At 39.2% G+C, this 26,703-nt stretch overlaps 1 protein-coding gene and 1 pseudogene across 1 annotated transcript in view; one reads left to right on the top strand and one right to left on the bottom strand.

Annotated features, from left to right (window-relative positions):
• Window positions 1-26,703, top strand: part of LOC125961194 (dynactin-associated protein-like) — a 93,190-nt gene that overhangs the window by 30,698 nt on the left and 35,789 nt on the right. The gene's annotated exons all lie outside the window — the stretch shown is intronic.
• Window positions 16,612-17,254, bottom strand: LOC101283059 (60S ribosomal protein L17-like; annotated as a pseudogene).

Genomic DNA, 26,703 nt, shown 5'->3' with positions numbered 1-26,703 from the left:
GCATCCTGGGTTCTCTAGCTGTGGCCTTGTAAATTAGACTGGCCAAAGGCAGATTAACAAGGGAAAAACAAACAGATGGTTATTAACATGTGCACCATGCATGTATCACATGGGAGTACCAGAGATGAGTAACTCAAAGGTTTTGTTAGCATTTTAGCAGAGGAACAAAACATTTTTAGAGATATGACAAGGAAAAGGAAAAGGACCTTGAGTCTCTAGGGATAGCAAATAGTGGAAAGGCAAATATAGGAGAAACTAATGGAAGACAAGGACTAGCTAGTAAAATTTGTTATGTAGATTCCTCTGGTGCCATCTCTAGGCTGATGAGGATCTAAATATGTCCCTTGTGATTAACTTTTGTCCTTCCTGGTAGAGAGAGGGAGGAGGGACACCTTTGTACATTTATGTTCTGTTTTAGGCAAACAGGAGGGCAGAAAGCTTTTCTTGTATCTGCTTTTTCTCAATTGCCTTCCGCTCAAAAATAATTCTTATGCCAAAGTGACACACAGTTGGCCTATCCACGGGTTCCAGATCCAGGGTTTCGACTAACCCCGGAACCTGCAGATATGGAGGGCAGAGTGTGCAATGCTGTTTTACATAAAGGACTTGAGCGTCTGTGGATTTTGAGGGGCATCCTGGAACTAATTCCCTCCCAATACCGAGGGACGACTGTATTTTGGGATGATATGTTTTGCTACCCTACAATGCCATTGGCCTTTTCTTATGCTGCTTGTGTGTGTGTGTGTGTGTGTGTGTGTGTGTGTGTGTTGCTTTCTTTTTAAGCTATAAGATGAAACTGATAGAATTAAGGACATATGTGATAGTAATCTCTATATAGCACTCATCGCCATATTCAGGGTTCAAATTAGATACATTTACTTTGTAGAGATCAATTACATGATATAATGTGACAAACTAAGTGACTTTTTAAAATAGAAAAGGATACCAAGGTCACCTTTTTTACTCACTTTATCAGTTCATTCTCATAGTTTAGGACTAAATTTAACAATACTGTTAGGCAAATAAAATTTTTAGAATAAAAATTTGGGAACATTGTACTCTCCCAAGTCCAAAATTTTATAAACTACACGGGAGGGACACATTACAACATGTTTGCCCAGTGTTTTACAACAGAATTTATTCTCTCATTCAGAAACATTTACTGAGTGCCTCCTGTTTCCCAGGTGCTAGTGCTGTGCTGCCAGTTTTAGGAAATAGGAAGCAAACAAGACATTGTTCCAGCCCCAGGGGAGCTTACCAAGTGTCAGACAAATCGATGGGTCATTTTTACATTGTGTGATGAGTGCTTTGATAAAGACAAGTGTCGTGTTGCCCTTCCATTCCCTTAGAGGTAGGTTCTCTGTCAAAGTGATAACTAATGAGGCTGCTGAGTTCATCAGTGATCTGTGAGGTTAATCATGGAGTGGGCTAAGTGGGATCATGAAGGCGTGTAAGGAGGTAGGTTGGGAGACCACAGCCTTTTTTTTTTTTTTTTTTTTTTTGCGGTACGCGGGCCTCTCACTGTTGTGGCCTCTCGCGTTGCGGAGCACAGGCTCCGGACGCGCAGGCTCAGCGGCCATGGCTCACGGGCCCAGCCGCTCCGTGGCGTGTGGGATCTTCCCGGACCGGGGCACGAACCCGCGTCCCCTGCATCGGCAGGCGGACTCTAAACCACTGCGCCACCAGGGAAGCCCGATCACAGCCTTCTTAATGTGAAATCGTTTGAAAGGACACTTCTCTGACTTCTAGGAAGTACTTACAGCTATGATAGAGATGAGTTATCATGGTAGACTTTCTAAAAAATCAAAAACAGATTTCTGGGTCTCTTTCAGGGTCTGCTAGTGTTCCTTGCACACTCTGTCTCACTTACACAGGACGTTTTCCTGCACACAGGAAGTCAGTTGTATTTTACCACTTAACAAGATTTATATAAAAACAAAATAATGAATACTGCTTGCATTATTAGTTGCAACTAGTCGCAACCCCAAATATGTTGTTAAGTCTTCCTGCAGTGGAGCCCATCTTCCCTTCATTGTTAATCAGTCTTTTTAAGCACGTGGTTGGCTTTATCACACTAGAGTTTCTAATTAACTCAGAAGTCTGTACAGTCCTGTTGTCAAATATGTCCTGTTTGGTTCAAAAAATTCAAATTTGTCAAATCTGGGTCATTTGATGAAATCAGGTGATTTTTCCTACTGTATAAAATCCCCTTATTAATGTTTTAGTAATGTCTCCAGATATGTATATTTAAACTAATTTAGGGAGAGAGAGAAAAATATTAGAAAATTGGATTGACAATGAAACTTGAAAGATTGAAATCTGAAGAAGAAAATAACTTCCTTTGCAACAAGCTGTAGACACTGTATGGACACTGTATGAAGAATAATGATTTCTTATTCTCTATCTTCTCCATGAGAAGAAATATATTAGTTCTGTAGGAGGTGAAATGTAAGTAAAAATTCCTGGAGAATAACATCCTCTAGAATGTTTAAATACAGTGGAACTGGTCAACATGGAAATTTCCATAATGTCCTTTTTGACTTTTCAGAGGTGGCTATTCTAGGCACTGTGGAATACGGTGGTGACTGAGGCGGTCAAGTCACTCTGGGTTCTTGTTTTGGGCAGGGGCACCTTTCTCTGGGACCAGTGCAAGTGGCAGCAGATGCCTCCTCTGCACAGAAACAATGCCCTTCATTCCTTTATGTTCCGAAAATAATATAAAGGTCTGCCTGGGAGGTTTCTGTTCTATATATACCCTTTTACTCCTCCCCTATCAAATGTTTGGGTGGTATTTTATGCAGACTCATGTTTAAACATTTATTTTTTCTGACTTCAAGTTTTTAAGTTCGAATGTTTACAATCTCTTATCAAGGGAAACCAGGCTGCTTACTCTTGTCAGTGTCACACAGGGATGTGGGCAGCCTTTTGGGTACGAGTCATCCACAATAGCCAGAAAGATGGAGGCAAAAGACAAAACCATATCTGAAGAAGACATCCAGGTTCGAAACTAGATTTGCCAAATTGGTTGTCAGTGAGGAGTGGGATGGTGGAGGGGGCAAATGTGGGGAATTTTCTAGAGTTCTGTAACTAGAAGAAAAAGCATAAAGCAGAAATGAGATGACAGAGGTCAAGACATTGGTCGTAAGTAGGGATGGGTGTTGACTGCATGATGTATGTGTGTGTCATTTGGGTCAGATGGCACAGGGTTTAGTTTGGAATTAACATATACACACTACTGTATATAAAATAGGTAGACAAGGACCTACTGTATAGCACAGGGAACTATATTCAATATATTGTAATAACCTATAATGGAAAAGAATCTGAAAGAGAATATATATATATCTGAATCACTTTGCTGTACACCTGAAACTAACACAACATTGTAAATTAACTATACTTGAATTAAAAAAAGATTGAAAAAAAATAAAATAAAAAAGGAAGGCACAGGGTTTAAGGGCCTGAGTAAGGGATTTAAAGCATGTGTTAAATTTTTTTTAAATTTATGCTTATATATATTATTATTTTTAATTTATTTGTTTTATTTATTTATTTTTGGCTGCATTGGATCTTTGTTGCGGTGCGCGGGCTTCTGATTGCAGGCTCGGTAGTTGTGGCGCAGGGGCTTAGTTGCTCTGCGGCAAGTGGGATCTTCCCAGACTAGGGATGGAACCCGTGTCCCCTGCACTGGCAGGCGAGTTCTTAACCACTGTGCCACCAGGGAAGCCCTGTGTTAAATTTTATACTCACTGAGTAATTAAAGTTATTCCTCCTTACCTAGAGATGAAGTCAGTGCCTTCTTTGTTTCTTACTTTTAAAAATTTGCCAGGCAGGATATGACTTCTCCTTTTCGAAAAGAAGGAATCCTCTCTTAAATATTCATTGCCACTTGCCATAATAGAAGGAACAGACTGGAAATGAGAAAGAGAACAAGAAGAAAAGGGGAGATATAAATGACAAATATTTAATATATGTGCATTTATGAAATGTATTATAAAAATGTAAAATATGTATTATCACCCAGATAACTAAAGTGACTTAAATATCTGACATTTATATTGTTTGTGGGACTAACAAGACAGGAATTATGTCCCTACTTCTTTAATCTGGAGGAAGAACTTGAAAAAATCTAGGGCTTTTCAATATCTATAAAATTTTCAAATTTAAAAGTGATAAATATAAAAAAAAAAGAGTTTCTTCCCCAATTGGGTTTTTTTTTTTTTTTTTTAGGGATTATTTTATTTTATTTTATTTTTTGGCCGTGCCACACAGCATGCAGGATCTTAGTTCCAGGGATCAAACCTGTGCCCCGTGCAGTGGAAGCACGGAGTCCTAACCACTGGCCTGCCAGGGAATTACCCCCAATTAGTTTTGACTTCAGTTCAACAGAACATGAATGGAATACTCACAATTTCATATGACACACCATCCTGGGCTTTGTTTTCTGCCCTGGTGCAAAAGAATAAGATGAAGTTGTAGAAAAATCTCAGCTCTTGCATCATGCAGTCATATTGTTTCTCCACAGACTTGTCAACATGAAAAAAGTCTATGTTATGGCTAACAGTTAATGCTTGAACAATGTGTTAATACGGTCTTTCTCAGAATTGAGAAATACATGGAGCCTTTTTAATGGAAAAAAATTCCAATCCTTTGAATGTTGAAAAAATATTTTTATTGTAATGTTACTTGAAATGTACAAATATACAAGGATGTATACAACATGGGGAAAATAGCCAGTATTTGGTAATGACTGTAAATGGAGTGAATCCTTTAAAAATTATATAAAAATGTATAAATATAACACTAATTATATACTCTTAGCTATTAAACAAATGACCAAAATAAATTTACAAATTAAGTAAAAACAATACGTTAAAACCAACAAAATCCAAATTAATATGATTAATTTAATGTGGTGGATGATGTTGTATTACTGAAATTAAATTACCTCTTGTAACAGGAACTCTGTACCTTCAGACCCCAGGTACACAGATCTTGGCTGAGGAATGCCCTACAATAATGCTATGACCCTCTTTACATCATCCTAAGGAAGAGTATGGTCTAGTAGATACCATGTGGGATTTAGGGGCAATCAAACTTCAGTTTGAATACCTGCTCTGATTTCTTTTCCTGTAAGCGATGTAACCTTGGACAAGTTTATTTAATTTCTTAAGCCTCATTTTTCTCATCTGTGAAATGGGTGGGTGGGTGTAATACCCCCCTCCCAGGTATTGTTTTGAGGATTTAGTGAGATCATTTAGGATGCCTGTCACATAGAAGGTATTCTATAACTATTAGTTTCTCTCTTTCCTTGATTAATCTAGTTTTTTTTTTAAAGTTCCTCACAAGTTTGGACTTCCAAAAAGAATTACAGCCTATCAGACTGTATGAAAAACCAACTAGCTAAGACAATTTTTGGAGTCACAAGAATAATAAAAACTCATCACCCTCCCCCTGTCCCCCACTTTTTTTTCTCCATGATTGCTTATGCTTTCTTCCTCCATTCATATGTCCTTCTAGACATTATCACATGTCCAAATCCAACTCAGAATTTAAGGTCCGGATCAAGTGCACTGCAGCCCAGAAAGCTTTTCTAAATTCTTGGCTAGAGTCATCACTCACTTCTTATAACGCCCAAAACACTTAATCTCTACCTCTCATGTGTTACTCAAATTTGAGTAAGACAGCTGAATATGACTTACACAATGGCAGAGCCTTGAGGATGGGCTTGGAGAACAGCTTTGTCATAACACAGCCCAGCCAAGGACTGCTGGGAAACAACTGCACACGGACCCACCCCACCGGAGCAGTGACAGCTGCGCCCCTCAGCACTCTAGTTGGGTGGGCTGCGTCAGAGCTGTGAAAGGGTCTTTTGTTCTGAGGGTTACTGGCCTCCCATTAGCCCTTTCAGCCAGTCACGCACAGCGAGCAGTCCTGTCAGCAGCCTCATTTCTTTAGAGGAAAGGAGGTGGTAAATCAGTGTGTGGTGAGGATCGTGGAACATCGGTTGGAAGAAGCTGCGTTTCTGGAAGCTTCTCTGCTGGCAAGTAGACACTGCTCAGTGGCTGAACTGCTGCTGATTTGGACAGGAAGCTGAGTCAGCTTGTGGGTCAGCCTCTGAGGAAGAGGTTGTGAGGGAGATTCATGCACTAGGGTCCAGGGAGAGATGGAAGAGACCAGAAAATGAGGCCACTGCATAAAGTAGACTCGACCACAGGGGAGGTGAGGTCAGCTGAGGAAGGAAAGTTGTCAGGCCAAAGGTGTGGTTTCTGCTGCCTATGGTGAGGACAACCAAACAGAGGTAACCAAATGTACGTGCCAAAAAAGGTCCAAGGTGTACCATGTTTGGAATAGAATAGGCCTGTCCCCAGGCAGAAGCCCTGCCCTTGTCTTGGTTAATCTTAATATCTGAAAACACAGGAGTGACTGAGAATAAATATTTCTCTTTATGAGGGATATATGCAATAGTGTTAGTCAGCATTTCTCAAACTGACCCAATCATAAAAATCACCTGGTGAGGTTTCTAAAAAGATACAAATTTCCAGGCTCCATCTCAGATAGACCCGCGGAATCAGAATCATCAGGGAGAAGGCTGGTCTGGAATTCAGAATTTTTTTCTATGCTTCTCAGGGGATTCTTACAATCAGGCCAGTTTAGGATGCCCTTTTGTGCCTGGAAGGGCTCACAAATGGGAATCAGAAAGTCTGAGTTTGAATCCAGGCTTTACCGCTCACTCATTGAGAGGTCTTGTGTGAACAGCATAACTTCTGTGAACCTGTTTCCTCAAATGAAAAAAGGGCATCCCTTTCCTCCCTACGTCACTGGCTTGTGAGGCTCAAAGGCCTTCATGTGTATGACAGTACGTAGTAAATTCAACCTGTTTTCCCCAAACTGTCTATAAAGTAAATTGCTCACGTACTACAAAAGTTTTCCATTGATTTGCAGCGTATTTTGGAAGAAGTATACATTTAGGTAAAATCAATTACAGGATGATAGTGGAGGCTTTAGTCTCCTCTGTCTGGCTTTCTCATCTCCCCATTCAGCATGCATTGGGTGAGCAAGTTATATTTCTTTGGGGACTGCTTGGGTTATCATTGCTGCTTTCATTGCCTTCTCGGGGGTTTGTGAAACATGACAGGTCAACCCCAGACTCCAAGGAGAATAGTTGTGTTTGTCTTCCTCTGAAGGTGGGAAGGGAGCAGACTGTGGGATGCAGAATGGAGTGAGACCACATGGTGGTCAGCTGTGTTTCTTCCAGAAGCAAGAAGGGAAGGTAATGATCAGGAAATCTGAGCATATAGATATGTATGTGAATATACTACTCACACACACACACATACATGTAAATATATACATACATATAAATATACACATAAATACATACAGGTATTAAAAATATAAAAAGTAAAATTGGGATTAAAAAAACACCTCATTTGTTTTTCAGTTAATACAGTCTTGATAGCTTTCCATCTTAATAAATACAGACGCATAACATGATTTTTTTTTTTTTTTTCGGTACGCGGGCCTCTCACTGTTGTGGCCTCTCCCTTTGCGGAGCACAGGCTCCGGACGCGCAGGCTCAGCAGCCATTGCTCACGGGCCCAGCCGCTCCGCGGCACGTGGGATCCTCCTGGACCGGGGCACAAACCCGTGTCTTCTGCATCGGCAGGCGGACTCTCAACCACTGCGCCACCAGGGAAGCCCCCCCCCATAACATGATTTTTAATGGTTGACTGCTAACACTTAAATTAATTGATGTGTCATAACTTACTTAACCAGTCCCTACTAGTGAATACCTGGAATGTTTTCCAAATATTTGCTGGCATAAATGTTGCCTCCTACATATGTCTTTGCCTAGTTGTCCAAATATTTCCTTAGGAAAAATACCTAGAAATTGAATTGCTGGGTCACGATTATGCACATTTAAAAAAGACTTTTGATCTATTAGTTCAAGTGATTTTCCAGAAAACTTGTATCAATTTATATTCACACCAATACCTTCTATGTGCTAGCCCCTACCCTTAAGGAAACCACAGTCTAACTCTTTATACTTTAGGATATTAACCGTTTGTCTACCTTATGTATTTGGAAATATTTTCTGGTGTTTTATGCTCTTTTTTTTCTCTGATTGGACTGGGTAAATCCTTGATGTTTGCTTAAATTTCATAGTGTACTTCATGGTTTGAAAAGAGATTAAAAACTGTCCTCACTTTGCTCAAACATAAGTAGGAGGCTAAGGTTATTGTTGCCACTTACAAATATGTTTATGTAATGTCAGATACTCAAATTCAATCTGGGTTTGTTGGCTGGACCATCGATTCATTTATTCATTTCATCAAACATTTATTGAGTGTCTTAAAAATTTCTAGGACCCTTCAGTCAAACGTGAACTCTAACTCAGAGGAAGCTGATGATCTAGTAGAGAAGACAGACAAATAAATCCATACTGATAGTGTGACATGCAGTGTGATACGTGCTATGATATCAGAATACACAGACTGCTCTGAGAACGCAGAGTAAGGAAATCTCTAATGAGGTGGGAAGGCACTTGGGCCATTTTGAAATTTTAGTAGGTATTTCGTGGATATAGGCATGGAAGGGCATTCTGTGCAAAAGGAACAGTATGATTGAAGGTGCAGAGACATGATACACATTGAAACATTTAGGAAATATGCAGTGTTTTTGTTTCTCTGGATTAAAGAGCATTGGAGAGCGGCAGGAGGGAAGTTAGAGATGAAGTTGGGGCCAAGATAAAATGGGGCCTTCTGAAGGCTAAGATAAGAATGATGAATTTTACTTAGAAAATTTTGGGAGAAAAGAGGAAGAGGAGTGGGATTGCAGAGGGAAGAGTGGGACTTTACTTGTAGTGTTTCTTCTTTTTTTCTTTCCTTAAGAGATAATTTTAGATTTAGAGTTGCAAAAATGAGTTCCCACATGCCCTTTAACCAACTTTTGCTTATGTTCACCTTACCTAACCATAAAACATTTATCTAAACTAAGAAATTAACCTTGGTTAATTAATAATACTATTGATTATAGAACAGAACTTTATACAATTTCACCAGTTTTTCTACTAACGTTCCTTGTCTGCTCCAGAATCCAAGCTGGGAATCCCACATTGTCTTCAGTTCTTATATTGCCTTGGTCTGTGATAGTTGCTCAGTTTTCCTTGTCTCTCATTGTTACTGAACCAAGTTTGAGTCCGCTGGCTCTCATGCGGTAAAGCCGCTCTACTGACACTGGGTTGTGGTGAAGCAAAGTGCAGTGCACCAAGCAAGGAGTCCAGGACAGCTAGTGCTTAAAGCACCTGCACTCCCCATGGGTTTCATTCAGCAAATCATTTTTAAAGGCAAGGTGAGGGAGGGGCATCCCAGGGTATGTGATCAGCTCATGCACCATTCTCTGATTGGTTGATGGTGAGGTAATAGGGTGGTGTCACAAGGGTGAATATTATCAATTCTTTAGGTGCCAGTAGGTATAGGGGCTACGTGCTCACGATCATCAAGTAGTTAATTTCTTACATTTGGTGGTGGTTTTAGCATCTGTAAAACAACTCAGGAAATGTGCATCCGATACTGTAATCTAGGTACTTCAGAGAGAATTTGAAAGAATACTAGTCAGTTGTTTTGTAGCATGTTCCTCAGTTTGAATTTGTCTGTTTTCTCATGATTAGACTGAGGTTATACATTTTTGGGGAAGGATAACTCAGAAACGACGTGCCCTTCTCAGTTTGTCATATCATGGTGAACACTGATTTTTCATTGCTCTCTGGAAATGTTAACCTTGATCACTTGGCTAAGGCCGTGCTTGCCAGGATTCTCCACCATAAACTTAATATTTTTTCCTTTTTAATTACTTAATATCTTCAGAATGTCAACTAAAAATCTGGAAGAACATCTTCTTGGTGATTTGGAGACATCTAAGAAATAATATCAGTATTATAATTATAATAATAATTACATATTATTAGTATTTTTGAGAGACCTGCTTTCTGAGCTGGTAGACTCTGTCTCATTAAAGCTCTAAGCCTTCTTGACAAACCAATCAGTAATAGTTCAGACATTACTGCTCAGTAAAGACTAACTTAGCCTCATCTCGCGACAGATATTGACATCCCCCCATGTGTACTTATTCTACCAGCCAAGTTGCCTAGATCCTTAAGCCCTACCCCCCTCTTCCTCTCTTTCTCAAATGTCTCATTCCCTTCAGCACACACATTTTCTCAAGTCTCTTCCACGTTAAAAAAATACGTATATATACATAAAACCCCTCAATATCTTCCTCTGACCCTGTGACTGTCTCCCTAACCACCACCCTTTCCACATACTTCCTTCACAGTAAGCTTCCAGAGTATGTCATTTACACTCTACATCCGCGTTCTGTAATTAGCCCAGCCCATGGCATTCTTCTTTTGCTCCATCAAACAATTAACGTTACTCTTATTAAAGTCAACACAACCTTTCATTTGGCACTTTTCAGTAATTACCTTACTTTACTTCCTGCGGCATTTGACGTTGCTCACCATGGACTTGTTCCTGAAATGCTTCCATCTTTCTTGGCTACATTGGTTAACTCTTTCAGGGTTTTCTTTCTGTCTCTCTGGTTGTTCCTCCTTTATTTTTCTCTGTCATATTTTAAATCCGCCTGCGTCTGAATGATGTAAGACTCACACTTCCAAAGACTAGAGGGAAAAACAGTAAATTTACAGGGAAGAACTTGCCAAACACTACTTAAGCCTTGAGGTTAATATCCCTAGTGATGTCACGTGGTATCAGGTACCCCTGGCATGCTGTGATGAGAAGGGTACTTTCCCTCTGTGGTATTCTTTCAAAAAACCCACAAACCAAGTCAAGAGGAGTTGACCAAGGTGGTGACGTAGGAGGCTCCTGAGCTCCCCTCCTCCCACGTGCACACCAAACGCACAGCCACATGTGGAGCATTTTCCCTTTGAAAAGGATCCAGAAACTGGCTGAAGGACTCCTACTCATCAGACGAATGAGGAAACATCCACATCAAAACAGGCAGGAAAGGCTGAGACACACTGTCACCATAAACCCCACCCCTGACACAGCACCATACAAGGGGGAGGGAAGCCCCAACTCTTAGCTTTTCCTTAAAGAGAAAAGGGTTTGAGCCCCACGTCTACCACCCCAACATTTGAGACTCCCAGGGAGGGTCAGGCTCCCAAAACATCTAGCTCTGAAAGCCAGTGGGACTTGTTTTCACAAGACTCACAAGACTATAGCAAAATAAGAAGCAATTCTTTTCTTTTTTTTGTCTTTATCTGACATTTTTTTTAACATCTTTATTGGAGTATAATTGCTTTACAATGGTGTGTTAGTTTCTGCTGTATAACAAAGTGAATCAGCTGTACGTGTACATATATCCCCATATCTCCTCCCTTTTGCGTCTCCCTCCCACTCTCCCTATCCCACCCCTCTAGTTGGACACAAGGCACCCAGCTCATCTCCCTGTGCTATGCAGCTGAGAAGCAATTCTTAAAGGGTGAGTGAACACTCACCAAGGCTATCACCCCAGCGTTCAGTGCAGAGGGAGAGGGCAAAATAGCCCTTCTGCCAGTCTTGCCCTCAAAGAGATTTATCTGCATACTTTAAAAGCTGCTGCCTGAGGGCCAGCCTTCTAATTGAGCGGGCGCTAGAGGCTGGCTGTAATCCTCCCTAGAGCCCAGAGAAGCTGGAGGACACCTCTGCCACCTGCTCCTTCCTACCTGCGCCAAGTCACCAGTTTCTCCGTGGAAGGAACTTGTAGGCATGTCTGTGCCCCAGCTTTTATGGCTGCTGCAGAAAGGACTGACTGGATCACCTACCTCTGGTAGCCGAAGGGGCTTCCATTCCCAGGTTGGAAGTGAATGAAAGGAGGTAGATATAATTGCTAGGAAAGTAACTGAGATGATGTCTATGGTAAGACTAACTGGTAGGTGACAATAAGCTGTATGAGTGTGTTGGACAGGCTTCACAGGTGAGAGGTAAATGATGGGTTTTAGTTTATAAAACGTATTTTGCTTATATGATCAGTTCTTTAGTTACTCCCTGCAGTGACTCTATGAGATATTATTATACAATATTTTCATTTTCCACATGAGCAAGCTGAGGTAAAACAGCTTATGTAGGCTCACACCAAGGGCCAGAGTCTGCTCAGAATGTTGCTATTTCCAGCTGTGCTGATCACTGGAAAAAAAATTGGGGGGAGGTTTGTTAGTTCATTTTGCTAAAAAGGAAACTGCTTTGAGTAGGTTTGGCTAAAGCAAGATGTGTGACAAAAAATGCTGCTTGTTCCAGGTCTTATTTTGTGCTTTGGTGATGCAGTGCTGAGTAGGCTTGATTGAGCTGCTCAAATTCCCTAAGCGTTCTAAGCGAGCGGCAGGGAGACGCAGAGATGTGGGTGTTCGTTTTCATTGAGCCTCATGCTGTTTGATGGTGTATTTATTTTCCTCATCTTCCTTAGGATGTTCTGATTTTTTTTGTTTTTTTTGGTTAAGTCTCTCATAGTAACAACTCCTATTTAAGAAGAGCTCAACACATTTAAGAGGCAAATATGACAAGATCTTGGACTTTTTGTAATGCCTTTTGAAAATTTCAAATAGTCCAAATGACCAAGTTTCTTTATATGATTTAGATTAGAGCTATCAGCTTCTCCAGATAATACATTTTTTTCATAACAAGGTACTGTTTAGAGGATCAGAGCTTTTGGGCTTATTAAATACATTACACATCTTTATGATAAAAATTTTTATTTTTTATAATTTAGTTAATTCATGTAGTAGAATTTAATAGTCTAAATTCTACAGGGTAAACCCATGCAAAATTTTCCCCTTTCCTGGATTTAGGAAACATTCTTTTGGATGACTTTTTTCCACTGCAAGTATTTTTGGTCTCTTGTGTATAACAGCTAAATGTACAGTAAATATCCCTGTTCCCAGGCCAATATGAGAGGCAAAACACGTAGAAAAAAAACATACAAAACAGTATAGGGTACATGTCTGATGATAGGCACTGACAGCAAGAACTACTGAAATTTAGAGAAGAGAGAGCTTAGGATTCATTAAGAGCAGTTAGGAGAAATGTTGCAGGAAAAAAAAAGACTTAAAGATTGAAGGGTCTTGGAAACAGCCTAATTGAAGATTATGTAAGTGAGTTGGAGGAAAGAATAACTAAACTCCATACTGATGGAAAGTATGAGTATCTCATGAATTTATGATCCAAATCCCAGGAAGAGGCATTCTTGAAAAAATTATTCTTGTGAGAAGAGTGAGAAAAAAGGAGCGTAGATGGGGATGTGTATGCAGACTGCCTATGGGCAGCCCTTTCAGATCTCTGTGGTTCCTTCCCTAGTCGTACAGTGGGTGAACGCTATGCTTCGTGTCTGTCCTTCGTGATCACTTACCCAAGATCTTCAGGAATTTGTTCCTCAGGCCCAGCTGAGGAAAGCCTTTATAGATTGTGTGAGATCAAGACAGCCAGCCAGACTACAGGAAAGATGTTCTTTTTGTTCTGCAGAGAGGTCCTTGCACTTACAACGATTTACACAGGTGTGGTATAGATTGTTCTCTGAACCAGTAAACTAAGAAAGCGTTATAGCAGGATGAATTCCTTACTTGTTTTCTGTTTATTGTTGAAGGGGTTATATTACTTTAGAAAAATGGAGTGATTTTTCAGAGGACATAAAATTATCTAAACTCACAGGGACCAAGAGGTATCTAATTTGTGGCCAAGCTCTGAGTGAAAGTTTATCTTTTACATGGTACAATGTAAGTGAAAATTGATTCTTTGGACAGTTATTGCTTGGAGTGTAACTTCTATTCCAATTATCCAGGAATTCTGACTCCCTTTTGAAAATAATAGCATCTTGATGTTTGATGTTATTTTATTTTGAAGAATTCAAAGGATTTTATTTTTCACAGTTTTATTTTGATAAATATACATTATTAGAATATTCATATTTTATTTGATAATGCAATTAGAATTTTATAAAATATGCAGTTAAAATTTCTGAATGATTTAAGTAATGGTTTTGAAAGGTAAACTTGACTTCGTATCATTAAGTGAGGTCAATAGTTATGCTATTATACATTCACTTCAAATTAGTTGAGTCAGCCTGGATTTTATGATGTTAGACTAGTAAGATATCAGAAGTCCAAGGATATAAACAACAAAAAGATAATAATGACATATATATCATTAATAATTGAGAAATTTTTTGAAGTTATTTCTCAGATAAACTGCTTAAACTGTCATGAAGGTAAATTAAGTTAGATGCATCTAGTTTAGGCTCCAGATCTCAGAATATTTCATACATAATTTTACCAAATATTCTACTTAATTAACTATTTTTCTTAGCCAAAGAAAATCCATATAAAGTGAAATACATTAATGAAAGAATGATTTAAAAACACAGTATTCAAATAAGTGTAAAATTAAAATTGATTTTAATTTTACACTTATTTAAGTTGATGTAGTTTTCCAAGATTTAAAAATGATTTTAGTGAAATTTTAATAGGTACCCAAGTGGAGAGAAGAAAACACTTCTGGATTCTGGGTTTTGAACTATCTGAAATTCAGCAGTAATGAAAATTATTTCAGGTTGAACTCGATCAAAGCTTGGCAAAGTTTTTGCCTGGATAAAATAGTTATTAATAAACATTAAATTGGAGAACAATTATTTAAACTACCCTTGAGTGAGCTATAGTTATTTTATTTAATAGAAAACTTTTTGTCTCCTTTCTTTATCTCTTGCTGAAAGAGTGCCAGAAACCATTTAAGAGTGTTCACTTGAAGTAAAATGAGAAATAAGCAAAAAGGGATAAGGAAACAGGGCAATAAGGAAAAATGTCTGATCTTCAGTGTGCAAATCTATTGGGAAAACAGTATTTTTCCTTTTGCCAAGCATTTATTGAAGTTTAAGTAGCAGAATAAAAGTCTTTTCTTGGGAAGAAATGGCACTCATATCGTACGAAAATTGAAACGTTGAGGTATCATAATATACTTTCCTTTGTAGTGCATTTTTAAATTAAATTAAAAAAATTTTTTAAACTAAAAATTGTACATATTTAAGGTATACAAAATAATGTTTTGATATACATGCATCGTGAAACGATTACTGCAGTCAAGCTAATCAGTCCATCTCCTCACATGGTTATCTTTTTTGTGTGTGGTGAAAGCACCTGAGTTCTTTCTACTCTCTTAGTGAGTTTCCAGGTAAACTACAGTATTATTATTAACTATAGTCACCAAGCTGTACATTAGATTCCTAGAATTCACTCATCCTACATAACTGTAATTTTGTACCCTTTGACAAACATCTCTCCATTTCTCCCACCTCCCTGCTCTGACTTTTTTAGATTCTGCATGTAAGTGAGATCATGCAGTATTTTTCTTTCTGTGTCTTGCTTACTTCACTTAGCAGGATATACTCAAGGTTCATCCATGTCTTTACAAATGGCAGGACTTCCATCTTTACTGTAGCGGAATAATATTCCATTGTATGTATATACCACATTTTCTTTATCCGTTCATCCACTGATGGACACCTAGTTTGTTTCTATATCTTGACTATTGTGCATAACACTGCAGTGAACATGGGAGTGCATATATTTCCTCGAGTAACTGATTTCCTTTGTAGTGTTTATTACAAATGTTATTAAACATTTATTTGTATGTGTTTTTTGCTAAGCTCTAGGCTCCCTGAGAGAAAAGACTGAATCTCTGGTCCCCTACTTACTTTCAAAGACTCAGCATAGTGGCTGACACCTACTAAGACACAGGAAATAGTTATTGCATGAATGAATGTTACAAATAAAATGAAAAACTGAACCCACAAGGGAAGTTAAAAGAGGAAGTTTGATTATTTTAGTCATTAAGAAGAGACTAATCCAAGATTTTGTGGAGATAAACGAAGACCACCGTGTGAGAATAAACAGAGGCTCTTCATTCAGAACTCACTATATAGCAAGGGTGTCAGCCACCATCACTTGTGTTTGGTAGAGACTCAGAGGATGTAGGGGAGTGGGAAAGCTTTATAGTGGAAAAAAAAGGAAGGCTTCAGGTGAACCTGAAGGCTGTTGGCATGCTGAAGCTACAGGTAGGAAAACTAGAATCAGGTCACCTTATATGGTTGGTTTGGGGAGCATGTTTGGCCTTCGCTGAATGATCCTGAGTTGGGAGAGGGGGCAAAAATTAGGAAAGCTGTCAGTCATTGGCCAAGTCCTGACCATTCTAGGCTGATTGTGGTTTGCCTTTCCTGGCTAGTTGTTGCTGGAAGTTGTGGGTCAGAGTTCTACTGAGATGTAAAGTTTGACATGTTCCATTTGTATATTCAGTCTTTCAATTTAGTGTTTCTCAAATATGTGACAGGTTGAGAGCCTCATTTGATAGTTTCCTTCTGTCTGGTAAAAGATGGTGGGTGCTTAGTAAATATTTGTGGGATGGTGAGAAATGGGAAGAGAAGAAGGCTGAAGTTCTTTCTCTGCTGCATCCCAAGACTGTACTATGCAGTGCAATAGCCACTAGACACACATAACTGGTGAGCACCTGAAATGTAGCTAGTTTGAATTGAGATGTGTTTTAAATGTTAAATATACAAATGTCCAAATCTTCATATGAATGAAAGAATGCAAACTATCTCATTAACAATTTTTTTTCCTGCTTTTATTTTTATTTGCATTTTTTTGGGGGGGGGCAGCATTTGTTCCCGGGCCATAAGTTTTTGTTTCTTTAGTTTCTTCTGGGGTATCTTTTTCTTCTGTGCACCTCCTTTTCTGATTTAAGATCAATCTATTCTTTTTCAGTAAGGATCATCTCAGTGTGGCAGGGAGAGCTCATGAATGGGTTGATCCGACCATGAGCTCTGTAAGTCCTGTGCCATATCTCGGGGGCTTTGTTCACCTGGATGTGCTCAATATCCAGAGAATCTACATCTAAACCCTTAAGTTCAGCATTACTCTCTGCATTTCCGAGCATGTGCAATAAAAATTCAGCAATCTTTTTGGGCCACCGACTCTTGAGGCCAGCCCCACTGTTTGGCCTGGGCACACCTACCAACTCCACCATTGTAACGACTGAATGGCACACATCGCTTCTGTAAAGTGACATCCTTCAGATACTCGGTGGCATTTAGGATATGCATACCGTTAATGGCCTGGGAAGTTTCACGAGTGTTCTTAAAGTGAACACGAAGGTTTGAACCTCTTGATTTGCATGTTTGTGGGGTTTTCTGGGTCAAGTGAATGGTGAACCATTTTTAGCGGTCACCTCAGGCCGCTTACTGGAAAAAGCTCATTAACAACTTAAAAATATTTATGAAATATTCAAATGATAATATTTGGATATATTAGGTCAAATAAATATGTTGTTTAAATTAATTTCACTGTTTTTAAAAAATGTTTTTAAAAATGTGGTTACTAAAAACTCTAAGATTATGTATGTGGCTTGGATTACATCTCTACTGAACAATGCTGACCCAGAGTAACACTTTTTGTGCATAAATTTTCTCTTCAATAAAATAAAGGAAATAATTTCTATAGCATGTCCCTTTTACATTGCCTCAATATAAAGGTATTTGAAAAGGCTGGAAACAAGTTTGCATTCATTTATTCATTCATCAAAATACGTGATGTATTTACTATGTCCCAGACATAAAACTAGACATTCCTGAATAACTCCCAGTCCTTGCCTTTGCCAGCTTGTGGACAGAGAGACTTAAAGGGTGATTTGTTTGGTAGGCATACAAAACTACTTAAACCCGAGAAAACTTCATGGGAAATGCTCTTGCAGCCTAATTCTCACAGTGGTGTATCAATAATGTAATAATTTACATCTCTAAAAAAAGTAAAACCAGGGCTTCCCTGGTGGCGCAGTGGTTGAGAGTCCGCCTGCCGATGCAGGGGACACGGGTTCGTGCCCCAGTCCAGGAAGATCCCACATGCCGCGGAGCGGCTAGGCCCGTGCGCCATGGCCGCTGAGCCTGCGCGTCCGGAACCTGTGCACAACGGGAGAGGCCACAACAGTGAGAGGCCCGTGTACCGCAAAAAAAAAAAAAAAAAAAAAGTAAAACCAGCACCAAAAACATCTGAAAATTCACCTAAGGAAGATCTTTGTTTAACATGTTTTCATGAACCAAGACGCGTTTCAGTTCTGATATTTTTTCCCCACTTACGAGCTGTGTGACCTTGATAAGCCCCTGAACCTTATGGGAACCATAATCTCCTCCCCCATAAACTGGATTTACCTCATGAGATTGCTCTGAGGATCAAACAAGATAATGTGTGTGTTAAGAAAAAAAAAAATGTCATGAAGAACCTAGGGGTAAGACAGGAATAAAGACACAGACCTACTAGAGAATGGACTTGAGGATATGGGGAGGGGGAAGGGTAAGCGGTGACAAAGCGAGAGAGAGGCATGGACATTTATACACTACCAAACGTAAGGTAGATAGCTAGTGGGAAGCAGCCGCATAGCACAGGGAGATCAGCTTGGTGCTCTGTGACCACCTAGAGGGGTGGGATAGGGAGGGTGGGAGGGAGGGAGATGCAAGAGGGAAGAGATATGGGAACATATGTGTAAGTATAAATGATTCACCTTGTTATAAAGCAGAAACTAACACACCAAAAGGTTTAGATCTTAATATCATGTATTATGCTTTGCATCTTTATGCTTCTTTATTTGGCTTCTTGTAGTCTCTATATGGACTTCCCTGGTGGCGCAGTGGTTAAGAATCCACCTGCCAGTGCAGGGGACACGGGTTCGATCCCTGGGCCGGGAAGATCCCACATGCTGCGGAGCAACTAAGCATGTGCGCCAATTTTTTTGTTAATTCCAGTTTGTTAATTTTTATTTCCATTTCTCTAGGAGGTGGGTCAAAAAGGATCTTGCTGTGATTTTTGGCATAGAGTGTTCTGCTTATGTTTTCCTCTAAGAGTTTTATAGTGTCTGGCCTTACATTTAGGTCTTTAATCCATTTTGAGTTTATTTTTGTGTATAGTGTTAGGGAGTGTTCTAATTTCCTTCTTTTACATGTAGCTGTCCAGTTTTCCCAGCACCACTTATTGAAGAGACTGTCTTTTCTCCATTGTATATCCTTGCCTCCTTTATCAAAAATAAGGTGACCATATGTGCGTGGGTTTATCTCTGGGCTTTCTATCCTGTTCCATTGATATCTATATTTCTGTTTTTGTGCCAGTACCATACTGTCTTGATTACTGTAACTTTGTACAAGATGAAAAGACAGCCCTCAGAATGGGAGAAAATATTTGCAAATGAAGCAACCGACAAAGGATTAATCTCCAGAATTTACAAGCAGCTCATGCAGCTCAATATCAAAAAAACAAACAACCCAATCCAAAAATGGGCAGAAGACCTAAATAGACATTTCTCCAAGGAAGATATACAGATTGCCAACATGAAAGGATGCTCAACATCACTAATCATTAGAGAAATGCAAATCAAAACTACAATGAGGTATCACCTCACACCAGTCAGAATGGCCATCATCAAAAAATCTACAAACAGTAAATGCTGGAGAGGGTGTGGAGAAAAGGGAGCCCTCTTGCACTGTTGGTGGGAATGTAAATTGATACCGCTACTATGGAGAACAGTATGGAGGTTCCTTAAAAAACTAAAAATAGAACTACCATATGACCCAGCAATCCCACTACTGGGCATATATCCTGAGAAAACCATAAGTCAAAAAGAGTCATGTACCACAATGTTCATTGCAGCACTATTTACAATAGTTGAGACATGGAAGCAACCTAAGTGTCCATCAACAGATGAATGGATATAGAAGATGTGGCACATATATACAATGGAATATTATTCAGCCATAAAAAGAAACGAAACTGAGTTATTTGTAGTGAGGTGGATGGACCCAGAGTCTGTCATACAGCGTGAACTAAGTCAGAAAGAGAAAAACAAATACCATATCCTGACACATATATATGGAATCTAAAAAAAAAAAAAAAAAGGGTTCTGAAGAACCTAGGGGCAGGTCAGGAATAAAGATGCAGATGTAGAGAATGGACTTGAGGACACGGGGAGGGGGAAGTGTAAGTTGAGATGAACTGAGAGAGTGGCATTGACATATATATACTACCAAATGTAAAATAGATAGCTAGTGGGAAGCAGCCACATAGCACAGGGAGATCAGCTCGGTGCTTTGTGACCACCTAGAAGGGTGGGATAGGGAGGGGGGAAGGGAGATGCAAGAGGGAGGAGATATGGGGATATATGTATATGTATAGCTGATACACTTTGTTATAAAGCAGAAACTAACACACCATTGTAAAGCAATTATACTCCAATAAAGATGTTAAAAAAGGAAAGAGAAAGACTCCGTGCTTCCACTGCAGGGGGTGTGGGTTCGATCCCTGGTAGAGGAACTAATATCCTGCATGCCATGTGGCCAAAAAATATATATATATAAAGAATAAAAAGTATAAACTGTGAAAAATCCAAACATTAAAAATGTGTTTCTTGCAAATAAAAATAAAATAAAATATGTTTCTTGCAAATAAAATAAAAATAAAGTAAAATGTTTAAAAAAAAAGAATGAAATGAACAGAAAGCTCTTGGAGGAAACTGCTTGGGGGCTATATTTTTGATTAAAAGTTTGGCCTAAGGCCTTATTCTTTGTAGCAATCTAAAAGAAAAAATAAAAGGTAGTGCTCCTTGTTAACTCTTGTGGCCTTTTGATAAATTTTAGTTCTGTCTCTTCACCTAGCCCTATAAAGATAATAACATCCTTGGCTATATCACTGGATTACAAAAGGAGAAATGTAAATGACTAGTCTAGGGCTGCATAAAGGGAATAGCTTCCTTCTAGATCTCCACAGTCCAATATGGTAGCCATGTGTGGCTGTTGGACACTTGATATGCAGTAAGTGTAAAATACAGGTTTTGAAGATTTAGTATGAAAAAGAAGAGTGAAAAATATTTCATTATTAATTTTTTATATTGTCTACATGTTGGAATAACGTTTTTGTATATATTGAGTTAGGTAAAATCTCTTATTAAAATTAATTTCACTTTTATTTCTATTGTGCCTTCTGGAAAATTTAAAATTACACATGTGCCTCACATTTGTGGCTTACAGCATATTTCTATTGGATAGTACTCCCCAAGACCCTTCCTAGTGCATTTTAAGTTTATTTATTTATTTATTTATTTATATTTTTGGCTGCATTGGGTCTTCATTGCTGCGTGCGGGCTTTCTCCAGTTGTGGTGAGCAGGGGCTACTGTTCACCGCAGTGCGCGGCCTTCTTATTGTGGTGGCTTCTCTTGTTGCGAAGCACGGGCTCTAGGCACACAGGCTTCAGTAGTTGTGGCACACAGGCTCAGTAGTTGTGGCTTGTGGGCTCTGGAGTGCAGACTCAGTAGTTGTGGCGCATCGGCTCAGCAGCTCCGCAGCATGTGGGATCTTCCCGGCCCAGGGCTCAAACCCATGTGCCCTGCATTGGCAGGCAGATTCTTAACCACTGTGCCACCAGGGAAGCCCCCTAGTGCATTTTAAAAGCTCAAGTTCTGGGACTTCCCTGGTGGTCCAATGGCTAAGACTCCGCATTCGTTGGGCCTGGGTTTGATCCCTGGTCAGGGAACTAGATCCCACATGCCGCAACTAAAGATCCCCTGTGCCGCAACTACGACCTGGCACAGCCTAAACAAACAAACAAACAAATAAATAAAAATTATTTTTTTTAAAAAAAAGCTCAAGTTCTTGTCTGGATGGATTTTGGAATACTTTTCCTCTCTCCACATCCATCCTTTCCTGTCCTTCCTTCTAGCAGGCATGAACTAAGCTGCCAAAGCAGAGATCTAGGTTAATTACCTGAAAAATAAGACCCCCAAAATGTTCTTTCCTCTTGTTCTTGATGGTTTTCTTCACTCTTTTTTTTCCTAGTTGAAGAGGAGAAAAACTTTGGTTGGAAATGACTCAGGCAGAGTTCCTGTAAAAATTCCTTCCATTAACAAAGAGTTGGAAACCATAAAATGATTTCTCTTTGCCAGTCAATGGCTTTCAGTTTAGTCTGACGTCATCTGTCTCTGCTCATATATGCAACGAATACAATTCGTTAGTACTTTTCCTGGACTAATTTTCTCTCCCACTAGACATTCCACTGAAGTACCTCATCTGACCACAGATCTGCACCAAGAAGGGAGTCTCATGACAGAAACAAACACTTTTTATTCTCCCACTCCTTTACTGGGAAAAAGCAATAGAAGTAGAAGAAGAGCAGAGATTTATGGTATCATGTTTAAAAGTCAATAGAAGGAAGAGAGATATTCAAGATTATTTAGAATTCCTGCAAGTGAAATTCTCAATTTACAGGGTTTTGTGCACACAATGTGCCAGGAATGGTGGTAGGCACTGGTAATACAGACAAAAATTCCTTCCCTCATTCAGCTTATAGTCTAAGGTGAGGAGACAGGCAGTAAACAAAGTGTTAAAGTATAATTTTCAAGAGGATCTTGTAATGACTTTCTTGCAACTATAAAATGGACACGTGTCAAAGATTATATTCACCTCATTACTAAGGGAACAAGTAAGATATTAAAACAACTTTAAAGATCATTTGAGAAGTTAGGTATTTATAGTCAATGTTAGGACAAGTTTGCTGGATTAGATACAAAACTGGTTAATGACCAATGGGGACATAAACCATAAACTTTGGTTTCATCTGTCCCACTAGACCAGAAGTTACTTGCATCTTTACCAGTCAAAAATCTACAAGTTAGCCTCTGCTAACAAATTTTACCTATTTAAAAGTTTTGGATAATTTTCTTATAGAAGTAACTAAGTAAAATATATAGTATTTTGGATGGTGGTAATTGCTTTAGAGAAAAATAAAGGAGATAACCAGATGAGGGGGCTAGTATGTGTTTGTGTGCTCAATTTTAAATCAGGAGATTAGACAAGACCTCTCTGAGAAACTGACCTTTGAATAAAGATCTGAAGGAAGTGAGAAAGTGGTAATTATATCTGGTGGAAAAGGATAACAAGGTAGATGGAATAGTGAGTGCAACATTCCTAAGATGGAAATGTGATTGGCAGTGGTCTCTGAGCATCTAGGAGGCCAATGTGGATGGAGTGCCTTGACTGTCTGAGACAGATATAGGAGCTGATGTCAGAGAATTTATGGTAGGGGGTGGGCCAGATCCCACAGAGCCTTGTAAACCATTGTAGTGACTTTGAGTTCCTCTTTGAGGGAGATGGGGAAACGATCAGGGCCTTTGAGCAGAGGAGTGATATGATATGACTTCCATATTAATAAAGTCTCTCTGGCTGCTATATTGAGAACAGACTGAGGGAAGCTAAGAGTGAAAGCAGGACAGCCAGTGAGAAATGATGGTGTCTTGAACCATGTTGGTGGTGTAGGGCTGTGAGAAGTGAGTTTGCATTTTAGATATGTTTGGAAGGAAGAACCAACAATATTTGCTGGTGGATCACATATGGGGTGTGATAGAAATTGAGGAGTCGTTGATAGCAAGGTTTTTGGCCTGAGCACCTGGAAGGATAGGGCTACCATTAGTTGTCATGTGAAGCAATGTCCTGAGCTGAGAGCCATGTAAAGATTCTGAAATAATAACTAACCAGTGATTTTTTTGCTTATTCTATCTGAGAAACACAAAATGTAGATTCGCGAATTTTGTTAAGCCAAAGTCTTCGAGGGAATTAGTTGTTGCTTGTTCTTCATTTTTTTGTGTTTTGTTTTGTTTTGCCTAGTCATCTTTCAAAAGCCAAAATGAACAGAGGTCTAATATCAAAGAGATGATGTCCCCTTAGGCTCGGAGAAGAAGGGGAAGAGGATGGGAAGGAAGAATTCAAATTCTGGTTACTCATGTACATTACCACATAAGTAACTTGTATTAAAAAACACTATATACTCATTATAATTCTGGAAGTAATGCAGAGTGGGATTTCTTAAAAAAAAAAAAATTAAGGACCATCTTCCACACTTCCACCCTATTGGGTAAACTGTTAACCATCTGTTGTGTATTCTACACCTTTCTCCATGCTTATATAAATGCGTTTGTAAATTTTCAAACATATACGCATTAAAAATGGAATAATATTCTAGATTTTAAGCAGAATAACATTCTTTTAGTTTTTACTTAATATATCATGGACATCTTTCCCAGGCCATATGCAAAGCTAGACAGAGTCAGTACACGCCCATGGCCAGTGGAAAGCTGGAGCCATCTCCTGCGAGCTCACGAGACCTGTCGGCATGTCTTCCCAGCTCTGCACTCAGCAACATCACACTGGCAAATTGAAACTGACCATGGTGGGAATATTTACACTCTTTAAATTGTCAGACGCTACAAATCAGGCCCCCTCTTCCGAGAGCCAGTTGTTAAACACATACTATCATACCTGACCAAGATGGCCTCAGTATTCCTCTCAGCTGACTAAATTTTAGACAAACTTCCTGACTATTGGTTCCTGACCTCCCCTTTTTTAGAGATTTTCTTTAGAGAACTTTCAATTTTAAATATTTTCTCTGTCCCTTTGAGATGTTGTCCCAGCCTCTTGCCAGCTGCACAACCCAGGACTGTCTTTTGCAAGGACCTGGGATCCATACATCCATACCTTTAAATGTAACCATCAAGGAAGACAGTGCCTACTACCTACCAGTCTCTGTGGGAGGGCAGGAGCCTAACTTCACTTACCGCCAATTAGCAAACACAGATGACCTAATCACACTGACCAGTCTCCCCCCCATTTTATAGGAACCTCAGTCCTATATCCCACCTTGGGCCTTCACTTTGATCCCTCTGAGGCCATTAAAACCCAAGATGATGTCTTCACTGAAGCTGTGACTTTAGTGCGTGTTTTTAACACTGGTCTTGAGACTCCTTCCTTCACCACTCCCATGTTATATATATCATTTTCGATGTTTTGCAGTGGGAAGGATTTTCTGAGTTATATGGTCAGCCATGTGGGTACAAATGGGTGCCGTCTCTCTTGCGTAGGCCTAAAATTTCTTCCAGTAATTTCCTTCTTTGTATTTAGTTTTGCAACTGAACTGATCTATTTTAGCATATGATATATGGTAAGAATTTCATTTATTTTTCCAAGCAGTTATCTATTGAAATAAAGCCATTTGTGATTACCTGTTTGTCACATACTAAATTATGTACACTTAGGTCTATTCCTGGACTTCATTCTTTTCTATTAAATATATCTCTGTGTTTGGGAGCAAGTAACACACTTAAAATATTTTCTAAATTGTGGCTTCATAATACTTTTATTAACTATTAAAAAAATTTTTGAAACTTTAATGCTCTTCTAATTCATTTATTCCTCCAGATACATTTATGTTCTGAAATGTGTATTATATCACAAATTAATTTGAAATATTGATATCTTCTTAATAGGTACTCCAGAATTATGTTAAAACTCTATTCAAGCATATAGAACATTTAAGCTAAGTGATTATTTTAGAGATACACATTTTAGGTAGCTTAACCCTGAATAATCAGGGTGGTAGAGAAATTTTACAAGGATGGGTTTTCTACATCTTCTAGTGAAGTGTTGCTGTTTATTTAGTATAAAGATTAGAGAGGAGAAGAGGAGGGAAGGAGATGGCAGGGAAGGAAGTAGTTAGGTAAATCAACATTGGTTGATGGCTTCTAACTCCTACTTTCAGTTTCTAATTTTAGTCCCATTAAATTCTTATAAAAGCAGCTTTTAAGTAATACATGTGACTGATGCTAACATTACAGTCTCTCCTCTTCCCTCTCTTTGTCTTGGTGGGGGAGGAGGACTGTGGAAGAGTCTGAGCAGTCATCAATCTGGGTAGCTGACCCTGGAATTATCATGATTTCACTCAGTACTGCTAGGGTTTTAGTATCCAGTGTGATGAGCTGGTGATAGTTCTTTAGTAGTACCCCAATGACAGGGGTCTTCATAAGAGAATAGGCTTTTGGTCAAATGATTCAATTATAAGTTTGATATTGATAACTTATGGGGGCCTTCTAGTAGTTAATATGATCTAAGTTAATTTTTGGAAAATGATTGTGTGCATGACTCTGATTTTTAACTCATGAATGAGGTTTGTAGGGCCCCTCTATTGCAGCTTATGATCCATCCCAAACTATCCAGGAGCTTTCTGAAGTACCAAATACTCACCCTTTTGTTGTTTTACTCTCAGACAATAACCATGAGGCTGCACTCCACCACTCCATCCCAGAAGTTCAGCTTACCAGCTAAACATGTCTGTTGTTACCTTGAAGATTATTCTATGGTCCTCCGCTGTGTTTGAAGTTAAGGGGAATATATATTGCTCTGTTAATTGTATAATATAAAAGAGAGGAAAGGTGTTCTAAACTTCATCCTCCACTGGCCCTGCCATAGTTACTCTTACTTCTTTGTATGAAGGTAGCAAGACCCTTAAAACAAAGATTTTGAGGAGAAAGAGAACATCATCTTACTGTATTAGAGAATGAGGAAAAATGGAAGAATCAACTTGAATATCCTGTTTTGTCCTCTGAGATCCTATCAGTTCTTTAGAACCCCTCTCTAGTCCTCTCCCCACCCCTCTGGTGTTTTCCTTGGCTACCCCACTCCCAGTGTGTCTGCTCTCCTCTGACTCTGACAGCATTTAGTTTGAGGGATTCATCAGGCATAGGGACTCAGTAAGTCCTCATTATTCCTGGTCTCTATATTTGCAAACTTACTTGCTCACCAAC

Source organism: Orcinus orca, chromosome 15, assembly GCF_937001465.1.
Source record: "Orcinus orca chromosome 15, mOrcOrc1.1, whole genome shotgun sequence".
In the NCBI taxonomy this organism is placed as follows: domain Eukaryota; kingdom Metazoa; phylum Chordata; class Mammalia; order Artiodactyla; family Delphinidae; genus Orcinus; species Orcinus orca.
This window is presented reverse-complemented; position numbering and strand designations above follow the sequence as displayed.